Here is a 23,648-nt window from a genome sequence, read left to right on the forward strand (position 1 = left end):
TTTATCTCTATTTCCTCTGAGTTAAAGTTAATAGTTTCTATCAAACACAACATATTACCTTTTAACTTCTCAAAGTATTCTTTACATAGCATTTATATCCAACACCACATGGCATCTTGGGGCTTTCATATCAACTCTATATTAAGGGTTTAAGATCATGATCTTCATACTCAAAATGAAGACACATTATACAAATAACTAACATGCATAATAAAATTTTAATGTCTTAAGCACAATTTCTCCACAGCCTAGAAATTGGTTTCTTAAGGGACAACATTAATTGGTGTAGTTGTCGGGGAACGAAGTCAAGAACGTTTTCCCTATGTTTTTGAAATATTTTCCTCTGGTTGTTTAGTGAGGAGGAGAAATTTGGCTGTATTGAATAAGAATTGCAATTCTGGCTTCAAAAAGGCCTCATACGAGGTCAGATACCTCACAATAGAAAGCTCAAGTTCTTTCAGACCCTGAGAGATTAGTTTCTAAGAGGGTTGGGAAACCAAAAGCTTTATCCACACTGAGTCCCACATTGTCTACACCTGGCAGCAGTTCTTCACCTCTTTCACCCAAAAAGTTAGCAAAAAGATCACCTTTCTTTATTCAAGAATCACCTTTTATATCCATTCCATTTCAAGAACCTAAATTTCAAGAATAGTCTTTAGAGTCTGTCTCTTTTTTAGTACCTGAAAATATATCTGCTATAGTTGTTCAACCTAAACCTATATCTACATTACCTCCTTTTTATACTCCATTTACCTCTCAAGTAGGTTCTGCATCTACTGGTACTCAAGGTTCAGCAAATTCAGGTGTAAACATGGCAGCACCTGCATTCTTGCTGAATAGGTATGCACCTATTCAGTTACCTCAACAACTAAATCCAATGCCTCAAGAATACTTAAAAATTCTTCCTCGCTTCTCAGGGGAAGATGAACAAACAACAGAGAAACATATAGCAGTGTTCTGTAACTTTGCAGAAAATCTTAATGTTGAACACCTGGATGTTGTCTTAAGACTTTTTGTGCAATCTTTAGATGGTGAAGCTAGAAAGTGGTTTAAAGGGCTTACTAATAACTCCATCCCTACCTAGGAATAAATGGGGTGCCAGTTCACCCAGAGATGGGGAGAGAAGCGAGATCATGGATAGTCGCTTACAGAATTCAATTCTGTTAAAAAGAAATCTAATGAAAGCATTGTTGATTTCATCAGAAGGTTCAACAAGCTTTACAACAGTATTCCAGTGGAGATTAAGCCCCCTCCCATTGGTTCCAAAATGACTTTTGCAAGGGCATTTGAATCAGACTTTGGATTCACATTAAGGGAGAGAAGATCCACAACCCTTGACTAGATTCAAACTAATGCTCTAGAAATAGAGGCAAATTTGGTGGCTACAGGCAAAGCACCGGAGACACAACCTACCCAAGATAAGGGAAAGGCTAAAGAGGAAACATCTCAAAATCAAACATTAGAGGATATGAACAAAGTGATAAAAAATTTTTCTAGCAAATTGATAAAACTGGAATTGGAGAACAAAAATTCTCAAAGGCAGGTACAACAAAACAGAGGCTTTAATCCCCAATATAGAAGACAACCTTTACAGATTTTGCAGAAGGAAAGAAAAGACCAAGATCAGGTCCAAGCTCCACTTTACTTAGAGGCAGATCCTGGTGAGGCATCAGAAGAATATTCTAAAGATCATGATGATCATATTTCCACAATGTATGCAGGGGATGAAGATGAACTAGGTAATGAAGAAGAAGAAGAATATGTTGAAACAGATGTCACTTTTGATGAAAATGAAATTGATGAGTATTGGAAGAAGTTTACTGATTTTATGCAGGCAGAATTGCACAAGAAGTATGACTTGAGATCAAGAAAAAGATCTAGAGTTCAAGAAAATGAAGGTGAGCAGCAAGTTCCTGCTCCCTCACAAAAGGCGACTCCACTAGAGGCACAACCTGCTAAACAGGTAAATAAAGGAAAGAAGCAGCAGGGTATAAATAGTAAGACTTAGATGCATCAGGGTGAGTCCTCCCAAAATAAGACTGATAAAATTCCTTTAGAAAGAATTGTTTCCATTCCGGAAGAAATTCCAATTATCAAGAAAAGTGAAGAAGAAACAGAAAAGAATGCAAGACAGCTCCATGCATTTAGTCTCACTAAAGAATTGGAGAAGATTAAAATTTAGGTACCTCTCACAGAGTTGGTCAAGACCCCAATTTACAAAAGGGATATTGCTGAGTTTATCAACTTGTCTCAAAATGTGAATGTAAATGACACTGTGAATCTACAAGAAGATAAACCAGTAGTTGTTTTTGGCCCACATGTGGAGGAGGTAGATTCTTCAACCCCCCCTTTCTACATTTTTTTATTAATTCATGAATTTATCTTACATAACTGTATGCTTGACTCTGGGGCTTCACATAACCTCGTGCCGCTGTCAGTGATGAAGCAGCCGAATTTGCAAGTCAATAAGCCTTACAAAGAACTATATTCGTTTGATTCAAATAAGGTCAAGTGTCTCGATGTCATTAAGGATATGGTGGTGTCATTAGCTTCGATCCCAACCAGAAGATTAGTAATGGATGTAGTAGTGGCAGATATCCCTGCTAGGTTTGGAATGCTGCTATCTAGGTCCTAGGGAGCTAAATTAGGATGAGTACTGAAATTAGACTTTACGTATGCTATTATACCGATTTTTAGTGGGGAAGAGAGAAGGCTATATAGAGAAACAAGGTTCGTTAAAAAAATTACAAAGAATGGAGCAAGTAATTCACCTGTGTATAGCCAAAATAAGGATGATTTCTCTTGTTTTATGCTGCATGAAAATGTAGAACTGGCTGAAGATAATCAGAGGTAGCTCACTTCAGCATGTGTAAATACAAAGCTACAAACAGAAGGAGTATGGAAGTGCTTCTTTGATGGTGCTTACTCTTAGGAAGGAATAGGTGTTGGTTTCCTGTTGATTACACCTGGAGGTAACATGATGCCATTTTCCTTTAAATTAGAGTTTGAAGCAACTAACAATGTGGCAGAATATGAATCCTTAATCATTGCTCTTCAGACAACAAAACAAATGGGGGTTCAGTCTATCTCTGTTTTTGGAGATTCAAAATTGATCATAAAGCAGATAAAAAATCATTGTCAAACAAAACACCCTAGACTTAGGGCATATAGAAATGAAGTTTGGGATTTAGTTGAGAATTTCTTTGAGGCTTTCAATATACAGTTCATTCCAAGAGATGGGAACAAGTTAGCAGACTCCTTGGCTATGGAATCCAATACCTTGAGACCTCCTATAAATCCAAGACTGAGGTATGAGGCCGAGATGAAGTACAGGCCATCAGTTCCAGATAACATAAAGCACTGGCAGGTTTTCGAGGATGACAAGCAAATTAAGGAGTTCCTGACAATGATTGAAGACTTTCAAGGCACTGAAATTGATCAAGATGGGGATGAAGTAACAAACAATGTAGAAGTAGGTGATTTTAAAAGTCTATAGCTAATCAAAATATCATTCAATTGAAAGATAATGTTCTGCCAAGAGGACTTGTCCCTCTTGAAATAATTTTTAATTCTAATGATGTAGCTGTCGGTCCAAAGAAAGATTCACAGGATGAACAAATCCAAGATTGCAATATTGGAACCCAGAAGGAGCCTAAGTTAGTCAAACTGTTTAAGGGAGTTCCATTTAATTATAAAGAAAGGTATATTGAGATTTTTAAGAAGTACACTGATGTTTTTGCTTTGTCATATGAGGATCTCAAAACATATGATGTGAACATAATTCAACACAAGATTCCCCTGAAAGAAGGGATTAAACCATTTAAATAGAAACTCAGGAAGATCAATCCTTTGTTGTTACCATCAATTGAGAAAGAAGTTAAGAAGATTCTTGATGCCAAGATAATAGTTCCACTCCGGTACTTTGATTGGGTGGCCAATTTAGTACCTGTAAGGAAGAAAAATGGAGAGATAAGGTTATGTGTGGATTTTAGGAATTTGAACAGAGCCTCCTTAAAAGATAACTATCCATTACCTAAAATGGATCATGTGTTGCAGAAGGTAACTGGATCATTCAGAATGTCAATGGTAGATGGTTTCTCTGGGTATAATCAGGTAGCTATTGATAAAGAAGATCAAAAGAAGACTACATTTACAACCCCTTGCATTTACATTACATTTGTGGGTATAATTTTGTAGTGATATACTTGGATGATATCACTGTTTTCTCTAAATCAGATGAGGAGTATTTGGAACATTTGAAAAAGACTTTTGAGAAGTGCAGGAAATATGGGCTATCTTTGAATCCCAAGAAGTCTGTTTTTGCTCTAGAAGAAGGAAAATTGTTGGGGCACATTGTTTCAAGAGATGGAGTAAAGATAGATCCAGCAAGGGTACAGGCTGTACAAAAAATACCTCTGCCCAAAAGTAAGAAAGACATTCAAAAGTTTTTGGGAAAAATATTTTTTTAAGGAGATTTGTGTCTAATTATGCTGAAATTGTGAAAGAGATTACTAATATGCTGAAGAAAGAGAATGAAGTACATTGGACTAAGGAGGCTAAGGAGTCATTTTCCAGAATCAAAGAAGCATTACAAGCAACTCCAGTTTTGATTAGTCCTGATTATCAAAAGCCCTTTCAAATATTCTCATTTGCATCACCTTGTTCAATAGTTGTTGTTTTGTTACAGAAAAATGATGAAGGTAAAGAGAAGCCAATTGCTTTCTTTAGTAAGGTGCTCAGGGATGTTGAACTTAAATACAATATTCTTGAAAAGTAGGTGTATGCCTTGGTGAAGGCCTTGAAAGCCTTCAAGACTTATGTGTTACAGTCACAGATTATTGCCTATGTGCCAAATGTTGCAGTGAAGGATGTCCTAGTCCAAAGTGATGTGGAGGGTAAAAGAGGTAAATGGATAGCTAAGATCCAAGAGTATGACCTAGACATAAAGCCAACCAAACTAGTGAAAGGACAGGGATTGGCAAAGATGTTGACTGAGTCAAACTTTCAGGCCTTGGGGATAAATTTATTAACACCTAAAAAAGAAGAAATAAGTAAAGGGAATGAAGAAAAATCAAATCCAGGTATGAAGATTCAATACAAATTTTTATGCTCAGAATGGTATAAGCACATAGTCCACTATTTATGTTTTCTTTGTTGTCCTTGGATAGAACAAGATATAGAGCATTAAGAATCAAGGCACAACCATATGTGATTGTGGAAGGTAGATTGTACTGGAAAGATCCTGTGGGAATTTTGCTGCTATGTTTGACAGAAGATGAGTCTACGGAAATGATTAAGGATTATCATGAAAGGTTATGTGGTGGCCATTACAGTTGGAAGGTCACAACACACAAAATTCTCTAGGCAGGATTTTATTGGCCTACCTTATTTGGTGATATATATAAGTTTGTCAGAAGTTGTCAAAAGTGTCAGCTTTTTGCTGAAAAGAAGAAGTTAGCCCCATTGCCATTGATCCTAGTCTTCATAGAAGAACCATTCAGATAATGGGGGCTAGACTTCATTGGAGAGATTAATCCACCTTCGAGTGGACAGTACAAATGGATTCTTACAGTGACTGATTATTTCACCAAGTGGGTAGAAGTTGTACCTACTAAAAAGGAAAATGACCAAGTGGTGATGAAGTTTTTAGAGGAAAACATCTTTAGCAGATTTGGGTGCCCTGTCAAAATCATAACTGATAATGCTCAAGTGTTCAGTTCAATTAAGTTTGTTGCTTTTTGTCAGAAATATAATGTCATTCTATCTCATTCAACAACTTATCACCCTCAAGGGAATGGATTGGCTGAATCCACCAACAAAACGTTGATGAAAATTCTTAAAAAAACCATTGCAGAGAATCAGAAGGACTGGGATTCAAAATTAAAATTTTCTCTTTGGGCCGTCCGAGTGACCACAAAAAGGTCTACAGGAAAATCACCTTTCGAGCTAGTGTATGGAATGCAAGCCCTGTTTCCTAGTCAGCTTGTGAAACCTGTAATTGCAATGATTCAGGAGGCAAAAGAAGAACCCAATGCCTTAGTGAGGAGGATGCATAAGGTAATGGAGTTGAATGAAAGCAGAGATAAGGTAAGAGATAATTTGATTATGTACCAATAAAAAATGAAGGGTATTTTTGACAGAAAAGCTAAAGAAATTGATTTTAAAGCTGGAGACTTGGTGTTAAGGTGGGATACCAGGAGAGAAGACAAAGGAAAACATGGGAAATTTGACCCTCTCTGGTATGGCCCATTCAGGATTACAGAGGAAAGGGCAAATAATACATTTTTCCTGGAGAACCTTGATGGTGATACTTTACAACTCCCTGTCAATGGGCAGTATCTCAAACATTATTTCCAGTTCTAAGTCACGTACACCTTGTCATTGTAAATACCGGGGTGAATCCATTGTACATTTTTCATAAAGCTGAATCTGGTGAAGCAATACATGACTCCATGCCCGAAGTGAAGGCACTGATCTGCGGTTCTTAGTGTTTCTGTGACAAAAGCACTATCCCCAGGTGGAGCCAGGTGTTGTAGCCTACTCTGTCATTTAAATTTTTATTTTTTATATTACTCAAAATTCAAAAAAATGGAATATTAAATTTTGAAAATTAAAAGAGAATTAGAAATTTTAGAGTATTTATTACACTAACGATGAAATTTAAGATTTTATGAAAGTGGGCCCGATCCATCGGTTAAAGTTCGAACATGTCAGTGAAGTGCGATCAAAGATCAGTGAGGGAGACGGGTGAAGTGTTCTGCGAGGGAACAAGGAGCATGAGTTATAATTTATAGCTCAACCACCGCAGGTGACCCTGATGTCAACATGGCTGACTGAAATCAACGGCCCATGATCATTGCGGGGGGTTCCACCTCGATCAAACTCCCCTACACTCCCTACTTCCACAGCAGGCCACCCCGCATTGTTTGCTCCACATCACCTCCGCCATGCCATCCACCACTCCCATTCATTTCTGTCCAACTCACCCACCATACCCCATCACCTCATCTGCCACTCCATTATTTCGTTACATTAATTTCAGGTTTCCCTCTGTTTTTCTCACCATATATAAAAGGAAAGTGAAAACCTCGTTGCATTAGTCATTTGCTTTCGGTACCGAGCAGCTTCACCTCCAGTTCAGCATTTTGAGTTAGCAACTGTCATTCACAGATGCCATGGCCAAACAAGGAAAATTGCTGCCATGGAAAACATATGAGACTTTTCTAGTTGAGGCGAAAAGCAAATTTGACAACACCCATGAGAAGACAAAAATACTGAAGGGAGCAACTATTGTGAATTATCTTAATAAATATTTTAAGCTTATGTGGATGGTGAAGACTTTGTTTATAGACAAGCCTACTTATAGTAGGATTACCACATGCAGAATGGCACTCAACAAATTGGAAGAAGCACCAAAGTCACATCTACCATTGTGGAGAAAATGTAAAGAGTGGATGATAGAGCAGACAAAAGATGAACCAACAAGACCATCTACTCAAACCACTGATTCGAACATTGGCCAGCAATCACCAATCATAATTTAATTCCTTTCCATTTTATGTTATCTTATTTCCTGAGGAAAATGAGGTGTCTTTTACCCTCCAATGTAATGTTCTAAAATGAATTTTTACTTTAGGCAGTTAGAAAGTAGTTAAGTAGTTTGACAGTTTTGGTAGTTACCAACTGTCCTAAGATGTATAAAAAGAGGAAAAATCAAAGAAGAAGGGTCTGATTTTTGGAGAATCTAAAGACTACACATTTTGTACTTGATAAATTGATGATTAATGAAATAATCATGAGTTTTCCATACAATGTTGGGTATGACTTGTAATCTCTCTATTATGTGTCATTTGTATTTTCCTCTCTTTAAATATGGTAATGAAGCTGCAAGTCTTTGTTTACTTCTGTGAATAAAGTTAAATTTCCTTAAAATAACGCTCCCATGTTTAAAACTTCTTTATCTCTATTTCCTCTGAGTTAAAGTTAATAGTTTCTATCAAACAAAACATATTACCTTTTAACTTTTCAAAGTATTCTTTACATAGCATTTATATCCAACACCGCATGGCATCTTGGAGCTTTCATATCAACTCTATATTAAGGGTTTAAGATCATGATCTTCATACTCAAAATGAAGACACATTATACAAATAACTGACATGCATAATAAAACTTTAATGTCTTAAGCACAATTTCTCCATAGCCTAGAAATTGGTTTCTTAAGGGACAACACGTCCATTGGAAGCAAACCTGGAGATGTAGTCTAGGAGGGACGAACTCCATCATCAAATTTGTTGTGTTTTATTCTTATTTTCAGGTGTTCATGGTTGATTTCATATTTCAAGTTTTAAATTTAAAGTCACATAGATATCAATTTCCCTTATTAATTCACTTAAAAAGAGACCTTAGTTAATATCTGATTAAGTCGTGCAAATAGTCAACTCTTCTCTTTTTGGATCACCAACCTTCACATCCACGAATGTGCTGCAACTTTCCTCAATAGATTTTTCCAACTGTTCTTATCACTAATATGGCATGTTCATCATATTCAAGAGGCCCTCTCTCTGGAATCCTACAGCCCATTGGAATGGCTGCAGCCTCGTGACTCCACTAACTAGGTATTGAACCTTCTTCATATACTTACTTCATTCCAATTAAGGGTATTTGCTTCGATCATTAAAGTCCCAGTCTTCCATCATTAGCTAGGGGATCCTCCCCAACATTCATCCTCAAACGGTACTTCCTCTGGCAGCAACAGGGTTGTCTACCCTAGTTTTGTAATGTAATGTCGGCTAGATAGACCTATCCATGGTCCACGAACCATGGGATTGTATAAATAGAGCGAAGCTCTAAGTGTAGAAGAGAGATAGGAAGAGAGTCTAAGTGATAGAGTGAAGTGTGTCTTTGGGTCGTAGAGTAGGAGAAGGGTCTGCAGCTGAGTGCGCAGAGGCCTAGTAGTCTGCAGCTAAGTGCGCGAACCCCTGTAGCTGAGTGCGTAGGGCGGGGTCGAGTCTGTAACCAAGGAAGGAATTAATAAAGAGAAGTTTTATCATAATTCTATGTATCTATTCTTGGGTTAATGCATGTTTGATATAATTTGCAAATATACTATTTATTTATTGCGCGCACTTGTATGAATGGTTTATGTTGTTAAGTATAACTTAAAACACGCAAGTAGGCTAAAATAATCAACTAACATTGGAATACCAGTAAGGTCTTGGGTAATAATGCAGAAGCATAGTGTTCGTTCTCGAGTAGGGTTGCGTGAAGGCAGTATATCGAGCTGCGAGGTACGGGAAAGTGCATGAAGCGACTTGCGTGAAGGGTCAAACCGTCGACCACTTGAACTCATCATACATATCCAGGGTGTAGAAATCTGGTTCTAGCACCCTCTAATACTACTTCGGGTGAGATCTCAGTCCGCACTTCGTGAACTGTTTCCGAAAGGGAAAATATTACCAGGATTTGTTTGGCTAACTTAACTCTGAACCTGGTTCAGGCCCCAATAAGCCAACAAATGGTTCGGTTTCCAGGACCGAGATCTGCATAAGAGATGTCTGATGTCATGTCACTGCAATCTGACAAAGAAAGGAATTGAAGAGTGGTTGGCAGAAATATTCACGAGTTCACAGCGCAAGAAAATAGGAATCCACGGTTATCAAAGGAAGAGTGGTTAGATTGCTACTTATATACGGAAATCCATGAAATTTTCTTTGCATCCTTCCCCTTTGAGCTGTATGAGTGGATCGCGAAGCTAGCAAATAGTCAAGGAAGGTGTAGGCTTGACAAACCTATTGTGTGGACTCCAGAGTTGGTGTGCATACTAGAAGCATCAGAAGATAAGATCGCGTGTGCTGTGGACCATTTGCTTGATCAAATTATAGGAAGGTTTATCACTGAGTTCGCAGTAAATACTTCAGTTAGCTATAATGAGGCGGAATGATGCTTCCTCAAAGGACCGCGAGGTAAGTACGTTAAATCTTTGAACACTTGGATTAAAATGCTACTATGTGAAAAGCGAGTTATGCGAATAAATTGATGTTTGGGGCTACGCGGAGTGGGAGGATCTATAGAAACGAAGGTAGCGCAGAACTAGAGTCTAGCCCCTTAATTTCACCTCTGTGGGAAACTGAGGGAGAGCTCATGAAAGTTTCACCAAGAAGTGCGATTAGTCTGATAAAGCAACACATTCCGCGCATACCACCCCAACCTACACCACCAACAGTTTCACCATCTTCACCCTGTCTTTGCTCACACCACCTTCGCCACCACCACAGTTCAATATGGCGAACGCGATAAAATTGTCTATCTTCAAAGGAGTAGGGAACAAAGATCGGGACCAGTTTTAGTTCGTGATAAATGCTGTATGGGAAGTGCAGGGAGTCACGGATGAAAATATAAAGAAAGCAACGCTATTCAACGCTTTGTAGGATCACGCATTGATGTGATACATTAAGCACTCCAATGACAATCCAAACGCAGGGATCGCGTATATCCAATCTGCGCTAAACAGGGAATTTAGTAGGCCAAAATCAAAGACACAGTCGATTATTGGATTTAAGGAAATCATGATGCTTCCAGGCGAGACCCCCTGGGAGCTAGATCAGAGACTGAAGTGTATGATTCGTGAAGCCAACATGACCTTGACGGATGGGCAACACCGCGCATGGTTTGTAGCATCACTAACGCTGCATCTAAGGAACGTGCTATCACAGTAGAAGTTATCCACTCAGGCTGAGGCCTTGGAGATCGTAATAAGACTGCATGAGACCCCGATACAAGATCCTAACCTGGGAGTCCAACAGATCCACGCATAGTTGAAAAAATTGTGCCTTGAGATGTAGAGTTTGAAACAAGACAGGACGGCTCGCCCAGAAGCGTGCGAGGAGGTATGGTGCATAAAATGCAAAGGCCAGGGACATGACAAGGACCATTGTCCAGTATTCATGAACTACCTGGTGGCAGGAGGACCAATGCCATTGAGACCAGAGGCACAAGCAAGACTGAGCTTGACGCCTGCATTATGGTGGACAATTTGTCAGATAAGAGGAAAGCATGCTACAAATAACTAACATGTATTACAAAAGTATACATAGAGTTTCCAACAGTTTTTCTGTAACTTCTGTAGGTCAGTAGGCCATGATGAGTGCACCTGTAGAATTTATGAACTGATGATGGATCAAACTCCTACCCATAGAGTTCAGACTGAAACACAGGCCCTCGATCAAAATGCAGGGATGGTGCGCACTGGATTTCAGGGGCGTGGACGTGGTCAAGGTGGATGGGACCAGGAAGAGGTCGCGGACAACTATTCTGTTACAATTGCGGAGGGACAAGGCATTATGTCCGTGATTGTACAAATCCAACGAGACCATCATGCTTATATGGTACCTAGTTTGATCATGACATGGAGGACTGTCCCACGCTGATAGCTAGGTTGTGTGATAATGGATCACTCCAACATCCCCCGAATCAAAATCAACAAATGATAAGGTCTGAGCCACGCGAGGAAGACTCGAATGTAAATATCGTGCTCCGAAGCGGTATTACGACAGGAGATGACAAAGGCAAGTAGCCCGAAGAAAGTGCCTGGGTTCACAAGGCTCCAACAAAGGAACTAGAATTTGATTTGGAGCGTGCTAAGGAGACATTCATGGAAGCTAAGAAGAGTTTCGCGGAGGCCTCCACTTCAGGTAGTAAAGACAAACTGGAACTAGAAATGGACCCATCAATGTTCACTACCTTTTTGGAGACATGCATGAAGCTGCTATGCGACAGCAAAGTTGTGAAGGGACTGCAAGAAATCATCACTAGATGTGTTGGGACCGTGCCAGGAGAACCGTGTGTAGTCCAAAATCTCGGGAAGCACACAACGCAAACATGAAGAGAGATGAGATTGACCGCGCAGATCGGGGAATATGAAATGGATTAAGTGATTTTGGATCTAGGATCGGACGTGAACGTCCTGCCAAAGCAGACATGGGAGCGCATGGGCAGGCCCACATTGTAATGGTCTCCTATTCAATTGCAAATGGAGAACTGGCAAAAGATCCTACCCATGGGAAGATTGTAAGGAATAACGGTGGATATCAAAGGTGCGAGCATGCTTGCAGATTTCGAAGTGATAGAGATTATTGATGAAAGCAATCCCTATCTCATGCTACTAGGAATCGATTGGGCCACTGACATGAATGGAGTGATAAATCTAAAGAATTGAAAGATGATTTTCGAGAAAAAGTCACTATGAGTTGTGGTACCTTTAGATCCTGTGGAAGGATCGCGACTACGACAACAATGACGATCTAGACTGTATCTACAAGATAACCACGCGGGAGCAGGACTGGGTGAATCCAACAGTGGATGGCAAGATTTTGTGGGAGCGCAAAAGCTCCTACACCTCAGATTTGGATGAAGAGATAGTTCGATGGCAGAACCTGTTACACAAGGTAACCACGCTCAACTGCAACATGATGACAAGGTCACTGCGCTGCGTGACAACAAAGGTGAGAGATCTGCCTATGTATGATGGATTGACCGAGGTGGATGATTTCTTAAACCAATTTGAAAGAGAAGTACCAGAAAAACAACGTCTTGACGCTTTGAAATGGGTACTGCACGTTATGCCCGTAAGATGGTGGGGTACGCATCAAAGAAGTTTTGAGGACTGGTGCGAATGCAGAAGGATGATGTGCATGCAGTTTGGAAAGCCTAAGATGTGGATGAAAGCTGGGTATGATGGATGAAACAACCCACGCGGCCACCTTTCAGATGGGTACAAGCGTATGGTGTGCAACCTGCATGAACTCACACCGTTCTCGCGATAGGAAACACGACCGACAAGCAGGAGCGGGCAAGACGATGGCATGAAAGATGACCAGGAAGTATGATAAGACCAAGTGCATCGAAGATTATCTGTGTGGAAGCTGTTGACAAAGTATGCGAAGTACTGAACGCGGTCCACAATGTGAAACGCACTGACTGGGACCTGCGCGTACTAACGATTCTATGGGCTTATAGGAACATGCATAAAAGCTTGACCATGCAGGCACTTTCGAAGCTGAAATATGAAGAAGATGTTATAATCCCTATGGAGCATGTGAAGCCTAGTCCGTGCACAATAGCACCTGTAGATACGATGGTTCGTGAAGCCCAGAATAGAGGGATCACACAGATGCAAGGAACAAAACGCATGAGACTTGAGGAAGAAATCCAACAAGGAAACCTTAGACTCCACAAGCTTGAAAAAGAAACGGTACGGTTAAGGAAGAAAAGTGCTTTGATGCACGCATAAGTCAAGAAGATGGAGGATGAAATAAAGAAAGATTTTCTCAGAAAAAAGACCAGGTTGGTAAGACAGGGTGCATCCGATCTCAATGATAGGGTTAAGACCTATTGCCGTGAATGATCAGTCTGATGCCTTGGCTTGGACCACATATTGCTAAGCATAGTGACCAGGGTAGCGCATTGCAAATGGTGAAGTGTGTGATGCCGACTGTACAATACAAGGTGGGGATTTTCCAAGAACCATGATGGAGGACAGGATGGAACTCTACAAGGGTGGTGCGACCAACTGACTAGCCAAGGGAATGACAGTCTTAGCACTCTAGGCAGTTGGAAGGGAGCGCAGGACTATAAACTATTCTGCATGGGAGCTGTGCGATATTGGAGATGCGTGCAGAAGTAGAGAGTCACAAGGTCCGTGACCGCACATGGGGGGCTGCGCTGTCACACAGGTTGGCTAGGAAGTGACCATTGAAGTCACTATTCACGATGGGATGCTCGACTTGAGGCCAAATGAGTGGGCAACAGGCATTTAAGACGTGAGGTATGGGAGGGATTTGGGAAAATATGCCGCCAAGAAAGCATTAATGAACCAGAATTGGGGGGAATGGTTGAATTTGAATTCAAAAAGCCTATAAAATACAAAAGGCTGCCCAGCAAACAACACTTGGTCATTTGCGAATTGAGCGATTGAGCAGAGCCCTGAGTATTGTGAGCCAAGCGTTGATTAAGCCCCTGCATTCGCGAGTGATAAATTGCTTCACAATAACAATGACAGAAACTAAGGATGGTATGGGGATAGAAGAGGTGCCCACCGACGAGGCTACGCAGGCCCTAACTGTGGAGGATGTTCCAGAAGGTCCTGAGATTGTGGCGGAGATGCAGAAATCATCGCGTACACTAAGACCCAAGAAGGATAAATAAGCAATGGCTCTCGTACGCATATCCCCACAGAACCCATTGCGCAACAAACTTTCGATGGAGGAGAAAGGGAACATTGTCACTATAGAAACAGATGAAGAAGAAGAAGATCTGCAGGCCCTTATCATCACAGAGGAAGAAGACAAAGGCATGGAGGTGGATACTCAACCTACGCACTCTGCGACAAAACTGCCCGCCTATGTCCCCCCATGAAAAGGGAAGGCCAAAGTGCCCAAGGACCTAGACGAGACCAAGAGTTCGCTCTAGACCCCACTCCTCCCAGATGGCATTATGTTTGAAGGCACGCACCTAGGTCGCGTGCCAACCATGAAATTTGAATATTGGGACCTTGCTGACTACGAGAAGTTCCCTCACCTTGAGACCAGAAACCTCATGAAGCAGAACACCGTGGGGGTGGTGACAACATTAGAGCCGTGGAAGTGGTTGCGCGGTGTGGAAAAGGCCAGGTTGTTGAACCTACTATGGGTGCTGCATTTCCACCGCGCCCCAATAACCATTTTCGTCATTAAGCAACTACTCTGCCTGGTGCATGATGGGAATTTATGGTTGGAGGAGCCCATCCCCATCATGACAGACCTGATTCATCGTATTTCCCGGCTTCCATACAAAGGAAAGGACCCCGCGACCATATCGGAAGGAAAGGGTAGTGATTTGGCCATTGCGGAGGCCATGAAGACAAAGTACAAGCTAGAAAAGAAGAAGAGGGGCTACGCCATCTCCAACATCAAGGACAAAGTAGTACGCGTAGCAACCCAAATCCTCACAGGAAAAGTTAAGCGGAAGTGTCGCGCCGATGAGGTACCTGCACTGGTGGTCGCATTGGCCAAGCAGTGTGCGAAGGGGGTCCAGTTTAACTGGTTCGAATTCCTCTACACAAAATTTTTAGAGAATTGTTGCAAAGCCCAGGAGCAGGGTAAAACCTTCCACTATGCATGGTTGTTGCTGTCCATAGTGCTCGTAGCTGGGGAATTGCTGGAGGACAGTCAATTCCCCATAATTGACAGAGATTTACCAGAGGCCGCGAAGTACGCTTCGCTCTGGGCCATGAAGGATGCTACAAGGATACACGATAGCAAGATCTTCTGGGTGCTCATGGAGATGAACATCCGAATGTGGATCAATCGTAAGCCGCAGTTGTCGCCCACAGTTTACAATAGTCTGCAAAGTTTTGCAGAATTTAAGGCAAACATGCACAACATATATATCAGGGCGTGCAAGGATCCGACAAAGCAGTGGACAAAGCTACCCTTTGTAGCCACTAACGACGCCATTTTCAATGTCTTGGAGGCATGGCCTCTGGAATGGCACGCCCTAGACATTGCAGAACTCGAGAGGTCAGCAACGCAAAAGAAGAAAGATGATGCCAAGCTGCGCATTACATAGTTGGCCGAGAAAAGGCAGAAGGAAACAATAACAGCCAAAGTGCGGGTAGTGACAGAAGCGACACAAAAAGAAATCAAGCAAGAAAAGGCCATAGCAATAGCAGCAACACATGAAGCAGCTGCGAAGGTGGGTGAGGGCCAAGCAACACCTTCGCAAGGGCAAGCAGTAGAGGAAACAGAAACAGAAGAAGGAGGCGCGGACCCAAAAACTGCGTCCACACAACTGAAGCGCCAACACCTGGAAGAATGGGCAGGATCATGAAAGAAGGTCAAGGCTTCGAAATTATCCATTGACCCGATCACCCTAACCAAGGGTGATCTGCATGACATCGGTGAGATGGTGTGCGATGTCACAAACGAGGCTCTCTAGGATTTCATGCAGGAGCACCAGATTGTGTTGGGGTCCCTCAGAGCACAGATGTAGGAATTATAGGTGTGCCCCCCTCAGATTGGTACCCTTTCAACCAACCTCGCAGTCAGATCCATGGCAGCAAAGCAGATGTTGCGCGCGCGGATGGCGAACACAATAGTGTTCTCGGAATGGGCTCTAGTGACATCAAATGAGGCTGACAGGTTTTCGGTTATCACGATGAAAGGTCTCGACGTTAATCTAGCTGCCCTTTTGTGCGAGACATTATATCTATTATAGGATGGGATAGCGATAGAGCTGCGTGCTAGGGAGAGCCACACGCTCCAAGTCCTGAGTGAGCAAAAGATAAATATGAAACAACTCAGCTTGCAGCATGATGAATTAGTGTTGCAAATTCAAAAACTAGTGCAGGTGATAGACAACACTTTCCGAAGCGTCCCGGAGCTGGCCATCCCAGCAGATCTACCAGTGGAGGTGTGGATCCATAGGTTAGTAGTACGAGTTCACGAGGCTAGGGAAGAAACAAAAAAGGTTCAGCTAGATATTAATCTTTAGATCGCTAAGCTGCAATTAAAGGCGCAACCATCCACTCCCTTGGAAGTCAGAGAACAGTGCACTAGCGCTATCACCGTGGGATTGGAGGATATCGAAGGTATAGTATGAGACTGTACCAGCATGTTGGAAGAATCACTTGAGGTCCCCACAACTCTGTAGGATGATCCAAACATCCAGCACTTAGAGACAAAGGCGCGAGAAATCCAACAACAGTATGATAGTGTCCGAGGAACTGTGCAGAAAGTGGTCCTCACCTAGCGGTTTGTGAGGATGCAGAAACTAAAGCACTAAAGGAGCAGGTGGACGCGACACAACATAAGGAGGCAGTTCTCAAAGTGCATGTCTAGCCTTGGATTGACGAGGCCTTCACCATCATGGCAGACATTGAAGGCAACCTCGCACAAATACAGGGGATGCACACATTAATGCAGATAAGCACTCTAGACACAGAGGTCTCAGAACAACGCATGCAGTAGATCCAGCAAGTAGCAGCTCAGTGCACTGCTAACCTCCACGCAGTTCGAGAACAATTGGAGGGACTCTATCCAAAGATCACTACGCCGACAAAGTGACTCGAGGGTGAGTCACGATGTTTGTGTTGGGGGCCTGTTGGGCATGGAATCCCCCCAAGGCATGTTTTGGGGCTCAAAGCCCAAGTTTTGACCCAATCTTGTTGTAAAGCTCTGCAAATTACAGGCGCAGAGCGCGAAAAGTATGATAGAGTCATAGGGTTGTTCGCCCTAATTTTGTAATGTAATGTCATCTAGATAGACCTACCGATGGTCCGTGGACCATGGGATTGTATAAATAGAGTGAGGCTCTAAGTGTAGAAGAGAGATAGGAAGGGAGTCTAAGTGACAAAGTGAAGTGTGTCTTTGGGTCATAGAGAAGGAGAAGGTTGTGCAGCTAAGTGCGCAGAGGCCTAGTAGTCTGCAGCTGAGTGTGGAGACCCCTGCAGCTGATTGCGCAGGGCGGAGTCAAGTCTGTAACCAAGGAAAGAATTAATAAACAGAAGTTTTATCATAATTATGTGTATCTATTCTTGGGTAATGCATGTTTGATATAATTTGCAAATATACTGTTTATTTACAGTGTGCACATGTATGAATGGTTTATGTTGTTAATTATAACTTAAACCACACAAGTAGGCTAAAATAATCAACTAACATTGGAATACCAGTAAGGTCTTGGGTAATAACGCAGAAGCACAGTGTTTGACCCTCGAGTAGGGTTGCGCGAAGGCAATATATCAGGCTATGAGGTACATGAAAATGAGTGAAGTGACCTACGTGCAGGGTCAAACCGTGGACCACTTGAACTCATCAGACATCTCCAAGGTGCAAAAACCTAGTTCTAGCACCCTCCCATACTACTTCGGGTGAGACCTCAGTCCGCACTCTGCGGACTGTTTCCGAAAGGGCCAGTAGTACTGGGATTTTTTTGGCTAACTTAACTCTGAACCTGAGTTAGGCCCCAATAAGACAACACTTTAAACGTGAAATCAAAACACTGAATGGATGCATCTCTCAATCAATAATACACCAACCATTGTTAAAGTAGTTCACCCCTACTGGGCTACATCTCCTTGGTTCAGCTCTAATGGCATGACCCCTTCTCATTATGCTCAATGTTTTAGAAAAGAAGAGTACATAAAGTCCTGAGAAATGGAATGGTTAATTTCTCCTTTCAAAGAAACAACTTCGGCATGAGTTATCACACCATATACATGTAAACCTACAGTCAAACATGTAAGCATTCAACAAACAAATGCATCTTACACCAAGACCCCATACTCCAACTTCATAGGGCATCAACAATACCACAATCCACTTGAAGTACATAAACAATTCTCTTCTTTAAAGCACATAGAGAAAATAGGAATAGAAGCTATAGCACCAATGTAATATATGTTGCACAAAGCACATGGAGGTTGGAAAACCCTTGCAAGGTCATCTCCATCTTCAAACTCCTCCATAAACTGGTTTAACACTCTGGTTGACCATGGCACCCATAGAATTCCATCTATAAAAATCCTATCTAGAAGTGATCCTTTGATTTTGAAACCTACTCCAATGAATCCAAAATGTCCAAAAATGGCAATCTAGCCTCCTTTTGCACCCAATTTGTTCAAAATCTGGAGAAGTTATGACCTCTCCTAGTTTTCCCACTATTTGCTCTACATTTTCCCCAAAATCCGGCATCATCCTACAATTTTTCCCGCTAAGCGCTCTAACTAAGCGAAATTTTCCTCAAAAATCATGCGAAATTGTCAGAAATTTAAAAATTTCTCTAACGCTTAAGTTCTGAAAACTCTTTCCACATGGGGGGTCCACATGCTTGAGGGCTAAGCCCAATGGCCTGCCCCCGCTAGTTGGGCCCTCCACTCCACCTACTGCATTACTATTCACATGGTCGGTTATTGTTACAATTCTTGGTGGTGGTTATGGTTTTGGGGTCGTGGTTAGCCCCTAACCATGGTTTGTGGACCGAGGTCGAGTGTTAACCACGGTCCCATCCCCAAAATTTCATACCATACAACTTTAAATATAACCGCCTCCCCCCATGGTTAACTAACACAGTGCGGTGTATTGGTAATGTCATTGTGTTATTGTATGGGAGGTTGTGGGGTTTAACATGGCCTCCACCCTGTCTTCTATAACAAATTTTTCCATGACACGAGGAGGACACGTGGCGGCCTTAGGCTTAACCACGTGTCACCTCCTCAATGGCCTGAAATAAAAACACGTGGACCAATAGAATGATGCCACCGAGCCTGAAGAATACTCCAAAGAATATGCTAAAGGAATATAATAAGAATATTCATTTTGTTGACTGGGTTGTACCAATTCTTAGTCAGCATCCCTGTCACCAATTGCAAAAAATTTCACTGTATGAGAAAATGATCAACATGCCATATCTCGAGCATATGATATCAGATTTTTTGTGAAACAAGTTGCACCAGAATTAGGATGATGATATGTATGTGGTCATTTAGGTTCCACATTATTTTGACAACTTTGAATTTGTGGCAAATTTTGAGCTCCTGGTCATTCTTCCCCACTGAAAACTTTTGGTCCCCAAAAGTTCACTTTCAATTTTTCAACATTTGAAGGTACAGTTCCTTAAATTTTCCAAACTCGATCCAATTGATGATTGTAGTTCCTTGACTTGTACTTGTCTTGGCTCTTTCTCAAGTTGAACTTGAAATATAACCTGACCAATGAATTCAAGTTCAATGTTCTTCTTGGCTTGTCCATGTGGTTATGCCCATCCACAGAAACATCCTTCCCAAGAAGAAATCCCATGGCAGTCCTCTGCAAACTCCTTATCAAGGATAAGATCCCAAAAATAATTTGACAAATGAACCAAATCAAGTTTCACATAGTGAATACTTGTATAAGTTGAGTGCTTAACACATTTGTAGAATACTAAATGTGCTGCAACTACTCATACAATAGTATTAAAATGCTTTCTTAAACTATAAATAGAAATTCAATTTACAAGATGGAATAAACTTGACTCCCAAATTTTCCATTCAAATTGACTATCAACAAGCCAAACTAGCATAACAATGGCCAAACAAAACATTGCTGCATATAAGTGATTTGTTTATGAACATCACTTTTACAAATTTCCCAATTATGGGGATATGCAACTAGTGCAAAACAATATTTACAAACTTCAATTGGACAAATAGTTCGCCCATTTCTTACCCAATCAGGTAAATGAACCCTTTATTTAAACTTTTTCTTCTTCTAGAGTTTCTTCAAGGATGGTCGCATCTTGCGCTACTTTTTCTTTTGTTGCCTCTTATGGTGCTTGCAAAATTTGCTTGCCCTTGCTAGGATGAAGTTGTGGAAACAATTTCCAACACTTCTCGACCCAATTCCCACTGATATTGCAGTGAGTGCAAAAGTTCTTTTGAGATTCTCTTGGCTCACATGTCTTTAACCTTGGATGAGATTTTCTATTTTCGGTTTCAATTCCATTAGACATAAACATATTCTTGATGATCTCTTTCCTTTTATAGCACTTATCTACACAATGGTTAGATGAAAGGAAAAAGGTGCATGTAAACACATTCCTCAACATGTTATTCAAATCATCATGTTGTTTTCCATTATGAAAAGAATTTGAATTAACATGACAATTATACCTCTTTTTGTTGTCCTTTGGCTTATGCTTCTTGCGTGAGGAACTTGCATGGAAAGAAGAACTTGGCTTCATTTCTTATTCAGCTTGTTCATCTGTCTTTGGAGATGTTTTTCACTTCAAGTCCTTCTTATACTTGAGGAACCAAGTGGGTACCAATCTGGATGAAAATCCCAACATCGTGCCTCCTCATGTCCTCTTTTATGGCGAAAGGAACACAATTTCCATGCGCTGTCGCTAGAAGACCATTCTTCTTTTGAAACATAGCCTAACCCTTCATATTTAGGCCCCTCCTTTGCCTCAATTGGATTTTTAATGCCTTGATGGTTCACTCCAAGGCATCCTCCCTTGTAACCCATCTTGGTCAAGAGCTTGGATCCAATGCCCTTACTATGTTTTTCAAAGGCTGCAAATGAATTTACATCAACACTTTCATGTAAATAAGAATCATGTAAATTCTTACCATTTGCCTCATCTTTTGATTGAGATACAAATATGTTTTCAAACTCTCATTTGATTATGGATGTGTCCTCTTGGACCCTTTCACTCTCTTCTTTCATCTCCTTGAATTTGGGTGCTGATAGAACCTCATCCTCCACATAATGTGGAAAAAAGGTACAAACTGTCCATCTTCCTTCTCTGAGGAACTTTATACACTCGAATCTTGCATAAGAGTTGTATAAAAACATGAATATTATGGAGAATATGGTGGTTTATCACCATTCTTGTTACCTTCTTCCTTTAGAGAACATTCTCCTCTTGGAGGTCTAGAGCTTCCACCTTCCAATTTGGTATTCCTCTCTTCATAGAGGACTTTCACCATTTCTGCCATGTCTAAGAAAGCCTTTCTAAAACCTTCACATCCTATGACATTCTTGCAGACTCTCCTCCTTGGGACATGATTTTCTTGAATATTCTACTACAACTTGAGGTTGAATTGGTGGTAGAGATTGTAACAATGTTTCTCTCCTTTCCAAAACCTTCTTCTCACTTGAGCTTCAAAACACATTAACTTGCAAACAACATTCAATTCCTCCTTGCACAAAGTAAACCTAGTGCTCTGATATCAACTTGATCTGAATGTGTAATATTAGTTTTCTATGCTAATATCCTCATCAAAATACAAAAATGTTCTTGAGGTTTGTGCTCCAAAATAGAAAGTAAAAACATGGGTTTGTATGTGTGTTTTCTTAAGTTAATTTCATGAAAAAATTTAAACATAAAATCAAAACACTGAATGAAAGCATGCCTCAATCAGTAATACACTATCCATTGTTAAAGGAGTTCACCCCTCCTGGGCTACATCTCCTTGGATCAGCTCTAATTACATGACCCCTTCTCATTATGCTCAATGTTTTAGAAAAGAAGAGTACATAAAGTGTCGAGAAATGGAATGGTTAGTTTCTCCTTTCAAAGAAACAACTTCTGCAAGAGTTATCACTACGTATACATGTAAACCTTCAATCAAACATGTAAACTTTTAGCAAATAAAGACATCTTACACCAAGACCCCATACTCCAACTTCATAGAGCATCAACAATACCACAATCCGCTTGAAGTACATAAACAAGTATCTTCTCCAAAGCAAATAGAAAAAAGAGGAATAAAGCTATAGCACTGATGTAATAGTTGTTTTAGAAAGCACATGGAGGCTGGAAAACCCCTGTAAGGTCATCTCCATCTTCAAACTCCCCCATAAACTGATTCAACACTCTGGTTGACCATGGCACCCATAGACTTCAATCTACAAAAATCATATCTATAAGTGCTCTTTTAATTTTGAAACCTACTCCAATGAATCTAGAATGTCCAAAAATAGTTATCTAGCATATTTTTTCACCCAATTTCGTTGAAAACTAGAGAAGTTATGACCTCTCCTAGTTTTCCCACTATTCACTCTACATCTTCCCCAAAATTTGGCACCATCCTACAATTTCGCCTGCCAAGCGCTTTAACTGAGAAACATTTTAGCCAAAAATCAGGTGAAATTGTTGGAACTTTAAAACATCCTCTAACTCTTAAGTTCCAAAAACTCTGGCCACGTGGGGGGTCCACGTGCCTGGGGGCTAAGGCCAATAGCCCGCTCCCACTGGTCGAGCCCCCCACACCACCTCCTGCATTACTGTTTACATGGTTAGTTATTGTTACAGTTATCGGCGACGGTTTCAGTTTTGGGGCCGTGGTTAGCCCCTAACCATTGTCCGTGGACCAGGGTCGGGGGTAACCATGGTCCCATCCCCCAAAGTGCAAACCATAAAAGTTTAAATATAACTGCCTCCCCCATACGGTTAAGTAACACAGTGCGTTTTATTGGTAATGTCATTGTGTTAGTGTATGGGAGGTCTCAGGGTTGAGCCCAGCCTCTGTCCTATCCACCATAACAATTTTTTCCATGGCATGAGGAGGACACATGGTGGCCTCAGGATTAGCCACATGTCACCTCGTCATTGGCCCAAAACAAAAGGACATGGACCAATAGAATGATGCCACCGAGCTTGAAGAATATTCCAAAGAACATGCTGAAGGAATATACCACAAGAATATACCAAGAATATTACTTTTCTGGCTAGTCTATACGGATGCCCAATGAGCATCCCTGTCATCACCTGCAAAAAAATTGTTTGTTTGAGCAAACGATCAACATGTGATATCTTGAGCATACACTAGTACAAAATGGCTAATAAATTACTAAAAAAGTGACTAAAATTTTCATATAAACAACCATTTTTCAATCAGTGACCAATAGTGGCTAATTTACAGTATCTTATAACGCGGCCAACTTTTAGTCGTATTTAACTTAGTCATTAACTGGTTGTCTCAAATTTATCATCCAGTAGTATATTTAGTCGTTAATTTCACCATTAATTTAGTCATTGATTTAGTCATTAATTATCACAATTAATGACCAAATACACAACAAAATATACTACTACATGATCACCCGAGAAAACCAATTAATGACCAA

Source organism: Pinus tabuliformis, chromosome 8 (genome assembly GCF_031772625.1).
Source record: "Pinus tabuliformis cultivar Carrire ecotype Pingquan chromosome 8, CPIR1, whole genome shotgun sequence".
In the NCBI taxonomy this organism is placed as follows: domain Eukaryota; kingdom Viridiplantae; phylum Streptophyta; class Pinopsida; order Pinales; family Pinaceae; genus Pinus; species Pinus tabuliformis.